This window comes from Triturus cristatus, chromosome 4_2 (assembly GCF_964204655.1).
Source record: "Triturus cristatus chromosome 4_2, aTriCri1.1, whole genome shotgun sequence".
Taxonomy (NCBI): domain Eukaryota; kingdom Metazoa; phylum Chordata; class Amphibia; order Caudata; family Salamandridae; genus Triturus; species Triturus cristatus.
The window spans coordinates 963,386,090-963,393,557 of record NC_140586.1 but is presented as its reverse complement, the minus strand read 5'-3'; positions in this window follow the sequence as shown (position 1 = coordinate 963,393,557).

Below are 7,468 nucleotides of genomic sequence, written 5' to 3'. Positions count from 1 at the left end.
TGCATCCAACATGTGTGTGTGTGTAGATGGGCATGGCACACTTTTACGCACACCAGGCCACATGTGGAATCAGACGTAACGTGTGTATGTATGCATCGAACATGGACTTGCGAGACAAGGACATATCTGCGTAGTCTCAATGTATGTGTGATCAGTCTTGACATGTACCCCTTCATGGCAAGCTGTGTGGTGTGTCCTTTTTTTAAAGGACATGTGACCTGTGCCTCTAGTGTTCTGCAACCAGTCTGTATGATAAGCATCCTTCATCTGCACATATGTGGATGTCTGTCACTCCTGTAATGCGTCTGCCTGTTCACTTACACTGGCCCACAACTAGTTTCATGCCATGTAATGTTGAGCTTCAGAATCCACGTTTGTAGCTGGCTCTTGGTAGGAGTGTCACCTGGCTGGCATACGTGTCCAGGATATATTGCACAGACCGGACTCTGTATGTAGCATATGTGTATTGCCTGTTGAACATGTGCTCAGTACATTGACATTGTTGGTGTACTGTACTCACTCTTTGTTGTCCCTTCCAAATTACTGCAGGGCTCCGCCTCTCCCCCGACCAATGCCACACTTGGCTGACCTGAGGGAACGTGACTGTATACGCCGCTACCACTTCACCCGACCGTTGATTGAGAACTTGACCGCAAAGCTGGCACCACACCTCCAACCACTACACAGGTATCCTACTGCACTGACACCCAAGATTAAGGTGATGGCAGCCCTCCATTTCTTTGCCACGGGTACGTTTCAATATACCATAGCTCATGTTGGTGGCATGTCCCAGACCATGTTCAGCCGTGTCCTGCATGATTTTTTAGAGGCCATGTTGGTTCACCTGGATGAGTTCATCAATTTCCCAACTCCTGAGCAGTTGAAAGGTGTCAAGGGTGAGTTCTATGCCCTGGGAGGGATGCTCCATGTCATTGGATCCATTGATGGGACACATGTGGCTTTGGTACCACCACAGGCACAGGAGGTAGCCTATGGGAACAGAAAACATTACCACTCCATTAATGCCCTTGTGGTGTGTCTTGCCAACATGGTGATTTCCCATGTCTGTGCTCGTTTTCCAGGATCAGCACACGATGCCTACATCATGAGGCATAGCAGGGTGCCTGAAATGATGCTGCAGCTGCGCAACGAACGAGCATGTATTGTTGGTGGGTATACTCTGTCAGTCTTGTATTTAGCGTCATCTTTATGTCTTACTGCTTCTCCTGACACAATTCTGTCCATGATGATTCCATGTAGGGGACTCTGGCTATCCCAACATGCCATGGCTGATCACGCCTCTCCGCAACCCCAGAACGGCTGCCGATCACCGCTACAACAACGCCAATGGGCAGACCAGGCGAGTGATAGAGAGGACGTTTGGCCTCCTGAAGAGCCGATTCCGGTGCCTCCACAAGACCGGTGGCGCACTCCCATATGCACCGGTAAGGGTCTGCAAAATCTTCATCGTTTGCTGCATGCTGCACAACATGGCAGTGGAGAAAGCTGTGCCACTCATCCTGGATCCGGATGAGCAGGAACATCCACCCGTGGAGGATGAAGGGCTTGGTGATGAGGCAAGTGATGTGGAGGAGGAGGAGGAAGAGTACATCCGGAGTAGGCTCATACGCAACTTCTTTGCTTAGTGGTGAGTTCCAGTGTCTGAGTGTGCACGCATTGAGCCTTGTGTGGCATGTGTTGTAATGTGTGTGTCCATCTGCATGTATGCCAAGTGAGTCAGAGGTGTGTTTGGATGTGTGACTCGAGTGATGGTGCAATAGAAGAATGTATTTCCTGAGACATCATTTTTACCTAGCATGTTGACAACCTTATACGTGTCGAGTACATACCCATGCATGCGGATGTGCTTCGTTTGGCTGACTTCTTCCATGTCTCTCATCCCCAGGTATTTGCGCATGCTGTCTGCTGGTGGCATTGCTGTGCTCCTGCTAATCCTCATGAACACAGCAACGTGTGCTGATTCAGCGTTACATGCACGGACATGTAGAAAATTCTCCTTAGGGTAAGGGATTCAGCACAGCTTTTTGGGTGTGGTATTTGTTTGGAATGTGTGTGCACTGCTCCTGTTCATGTTTGTTTACTTTGCATATATGTCGAACCACCATGGCCCACATGACATGGAGATGGATTCACCTGTATTGATAGTCACACTTTGTGACAGTCATCTGTAATGGGATAGTGGATTGTGATGAAGGCATCAATGTGTGTAACACTGCCCTCGGAAACATACAGGATGCACCGGATTGACATAGTGTGGGACATCCCCATTAGAGTCTCAATGGTGAATAGCAGCCTCTCCATGAACAGCAGGGGGTGTTTAGCTCAAACCCGTCACTTGTGTGCCAGTTCTATGGATTACCAGCATCTGTGGTGCAAAGGGGGGTGCCAGTGTCGGTCCCACAGGTTCATCCACATGACCTGTGCATCTGTTAATATAGATGCATTTGCCTTCTGGCACACATGACTAATAAAGGTGTCCCTCTGCCTCCAAGGTGCCTCATCTCTGTCAATGGTGGTCTCTTGCCACTGTGCATGCGGCATGTCTGGCATAGTTATCAGAGATTGTGCACATGAGTCTATGTGTAGAGTAGCAAGATGCAAACTGTTTGTCAGGGATTATAATATGTATTGTGCATGATGTCCATGGCTGTGTAGGTATTTTGCCATGTCAGTCTCCACGATGGCCACTGTGCTGCATGTGCATCCATTGTCTGTGTGTGTGCCATGTTGAACCAGACACTCCTTCCTTTACATACACCTTTTGCATAGTTCCTTTCTGACATCCTTGTCTTTGTGTGCAACTTGTGGCATGGTTTTCTGGACATGGCGCATGCTGCTGCAGGCCCTGCAGCAAGGGCACACAGAGTTTCTATATTTAGCCTCACACACACGCCTCTGAGACGCACCCCCCTTCCTCCCTCCACCCATTGATTTGGGTGTAATCTGCTTGTGTGTGACACAGTTGCGGTGGCACAGGCTGGACCGTCTGCACATGCTACGTGCACATTGCACGTGCCTGATGTCCTTGCATGTGCCACATCACGCTACACCATGATGTTGAGGCCACCCACCAAGCAATGACCATCCAATACATCTGTTGCATGCACTCAGGCATGCACTAAGCGCCCACACAACACCTTTGCATAATGAGCGTGCAACTCCAACTGCCTACACAGCGCTGGCATGCCTTCCAGGCCCTTTCACAACAACCAGGTCATGTCCCTCCTACTCCCCACCGGCTCTGTACACCAACAAGGCCATGGGAGTGGTACTCCAGGCCTCTGCATGTAGTATGGTGACGTTGTGGGACACATGGCACATGTATCAAGTCTCAGCGTGTCAGTCTACAATGTGTCCAGGATCCCCCTCTACACCATGACATGTGCACTGCATCTCATCATCATCTGGTTCCCCTTTGACAGCCAGGTGCTCCTCAGCCTCCCCAAAGACGCAGTCCTTGCCAGTTCTCATGTTGAATAATGCATGGTATCCATTGGCAGATGGCTGAACATCAGCCACCTGATGCTGGACTTGTACACGACTGAGGTGTTCATCTGTGGATTGTCCCCATACAGGTGGCTCAACTGCTTGTGTCCCACCCGCAAGTGCCCTGCACAGGCACCCAGTGTCCACGCACACGAGCTGGTGTGCATCATGGATTGCTTGCTCACATGTGCTATGCTGATCACCAGCATCTGTACCTCAGGCTGCAGCACACTCTGCATTATGCACAATATCCACAGTTCGATCCACCTCAAGGCAAGACAGACCATCCCCCAGGTCAACTACAACATCCGTGTCCAATCCCACCCTGCACTCTACGGACAAGTACGTTACAACTCCCATGATACTTGTCCACATCCAGGGTGCATCTGCACAGCTCAGCTTCTACATCCGGTGACCCAGCCACATCACCGTCCAACAGAGATAGCTGCAATGGATCACTGCCAGCTGCAGGATGACCTTCACAATCCACGGCCACACTCAGGATGCAGCCCACGACCCCAACACAACCTTGTGGCACTGTCATCCAAGACCCCATTGTGCCATCTCCATGCATCCAACCTTGGCCTGGCCACCATTCTCCACATCCACCTGACTCCAGCATGCAGGACATAGTTCTGCCACCTGTCTACACATACCTGGGAGTCCCACCCCAGGACACTCCACATGATCCCTGACCTCTGCGCATGACAGTTGCTCTTCGAAATAGGTCTGCCCGCACAGTTGTGCAGGCACCCCCACAGCTGGTTTGGCCCATCACGGGTGAGTATGGTGCTCCAGGTCTGTATTGGATGATACATTGTGACCCATGTGTGTCCTGTGCCAGACTCAGGCCCCAGGGTATAGATGTTTGGAGTTACTGCAACACTCAGGCATGGTTAGACATTACAACACACACATGTTATGGAATAATGCAAAATGACGGCATCATCTCGTGATTGTGATGAATTTTATTATTGGTGGGGTACGTGTTTGGGGGTGAAGAAAAGAGGTGCTCTCCGGGTGTGTAGAATCCAAAGTGCATTGGGGGAGTTGGTATCCTTGCCATTGGAAGTCATCAGAGTCCATGCCACAGTCTTTGTCAACATTGGTCAGACAGTGACCAGCAAGTAAGCCTGGGCGTAGTTTGCGTAGATTTTGGGATCCTCCCTAACCTAGGGAGAGAACCAAGCAGATGCCTTGAAAACAAAAAGCAGTGCATCTTCTTGAACGATTCGGCGGTGGTCCCATCCTCTGAGGACCACCCCAAGCACAGTTATTGGCAAAAATACAATCCCAACCAAAGGCCCTGCAAAGCATTATGGGACAAGATTAGCAGTGGGCAGTGAATATTATAGTATCCAATATCAAAATAATTCTACACAGAGCTGCAGTTCATCTAGTCGTTACTAGATGTCCCTCACGAGTCAAATGCAAAAGCATTGAAATTATCGTTACATCAAGCTGCAGTTCCACTCGTCGTTACTAGATGTCCCTCACGAGTCGACACGAGTCAAATGCAAAATTTTCATGAAAGGGTTTCAATGCTTTTGCATTTGACTCGTGAGGGACATCTAGTAACGACTAGTGGAACTGCAGCTTGATGTAATAATAATTTCAATGCTTTTGCATTTGACTCGTGAGGGACATCTAGTAACGACTAGTTGAACTGCAGCTCTTTGGAGAATTATTTTGATATTGGACACTATAATATTCACTGCCCACTACTAACCTTGTCCCATAATGCTTTGCAGGGCCTTTGGCTGGGATTGTATTTTTGCCCATAACTGTGCTTGGGGTGGTCCTAGGAGGAAGGGACCACCACGGAATCGTTCACCAGCATGATATGCTCTTTGTGTTCAAGGCTTCAGCTTGGTCCTCCCCATAGGTTAAGGGGGACCCCAAAATCATCACCTCTCTCATTGCCTAACATTTTTCATTCTCAGTTCACTTTTGTGAATTGGTTAAATGATTTCTAGCATGTAAAATTGCTGTAGCAATGCTTTTGTGGGTTATATTGCTATTACTGCTATGCTATGTGCTGGAGCACGGATTTCCACGTCCAGGCTTACCAGCAAGTCCATGTGGCAGAGAATGTCATTTGATAATGTGCTGCTGTTGGGCCAGGTGCCAGGCCAGGTGACCTGGGAGATGGTGATGTTCCGCTGACTCTCACGGTCTTTTGCGTGGATGACCCACCTTCCTCCGGGGACCCTCCAAAGCAGGCCTTGACGATGCTTGTGATGCTCCGTCGAATGAATCCTCCTCTTCCTGATCCCTCCCTGTGGCTGGTGGTGATCTTCGCCTGGTGGCACAGGGAGGGTTGCCCATGTTTTCGGCAATCCGACGGAGTGAACAGCTCAGGTCCGTTTGCACCGCCTCGAGCTCAGCCAGTCTTGCCTCCATCCGTCCTTGGTGTCGCTGTTGACTGGCATGTTGCTCGGCCTGCAGGGTCTTCATCTCCTCGAGGGGCTCCTTGATGTCTGTGAGGGTGGACACAACCTGGCTGATGCCCCTGGTGTCACACCGGTATGTGTCCAGGATGTTGCGGACGTGTGACATTACCGGTTCCTCAGCTGGCTGGTCAGGTTCGCGCCTCCGTCATCCTCCACTCCCACCACCCCTGCCCACTTGAGCCTGGCCTGCCGTTGTGGGCACATCGGGTCTCCGGGACCCCTGAGGGATGGCATTTGTGGGTTCGCCTGCCTCCTCCTGGGTGCCCGGAGTACCTTGTCCCTCCTGGTCAGACTGGCTGCGTTGTTGTGTGCGGGCAGGGCTCCTGGGTGTCTGCTGGGATGTGGCAGGAATGGGGGTGGTGGTTGGCACAGTTGTACCTGACGCAGGTGCTGCAGGTGCTTGTGCACCAGAGGGGCCAGGTTGGTCGGGGTCATCCACGGAGTGGTGAGAGTCGTCGCTGCCGGTGAGATCATCTTCACGCAGAGCCTGGTCCTGTGATTCTTCCCCCCCAGTGTTGGGGGGAGATCGACGACGTTGCCCTGTGTGTGAGAGAGAGACAATGTTAATTGTGTTACATGCGACATCCATGTTTCATACATATTCAAGTTGGCACAGTTCCTCTGGGTAGTTGGAAATGTCTAGCATTCCTCTCACAGTGAACTTGTGCATGGGTATGTCCCTTGGCCACAGCTTTCAACCCTTTACCTATGTGTGACACACTCTTTGTTGATGCATCATTTTTGAACGCAGTCAGCAGTGTAGCGAGCGGGCGTAGCGAGCCATGCAGAACCGCCTTACGTGTTGCACTGTAGGTGGGCAAATGGTGTTTTTTCATATGTATTTGAGAATGCAGGTAGGTAACTTATGCATTTGTGACTGGGTTCTAACACACACAGTGAGTGGGTATACTGGGTGTAAGGTTAGGTTTGTGCCTGCAGCAAGGATCTCCTCGTGCACAGATTGACACATGGCCCAGTGATTTCAACACGAAAAAGGGGTGGTTCACGCACTGCCAAACCTTGTCTACATGCACACAGTCCACCTGCTGACGAGCGGACATGCCCACACCACCCACGGGGGATTTGGTCTCCCTCTGTCTCCCTTTCTCCCTCCCTCTGTCACCCTCCTCCCTCTGTCTGTCTCCCTCTGTCGCCCTCTGTCGCCCTCTGTCTCCCTCCCTCTCTCTCCCTCTCCCTCTGTCTGTCTGTCACCCTCTGTCACCTCAGCCCAGCTTCCTGGGCACACACAGTTTGCAGGTCTTTCAAAGGCTATTGGCTTGTTCACGTGGCTTTGTTTAGAATCTCCCGGCCCCCATTGTGTGGAGTGTCTGAGTCTGCGCTGCTGCGGCGGTGTGTGCTGCCACTCTTTCAATGTGATGCCTGTTCATTAGCTGCTGTTATGTGCAAATTGGGCCTTCCTACCCATGTCATCCTGCGACGCGGCCACCATTTGCAGGCGACACAGTACTGTGTGGGGACACACTGTTTGTATAGCTCTGCCCTAGGCC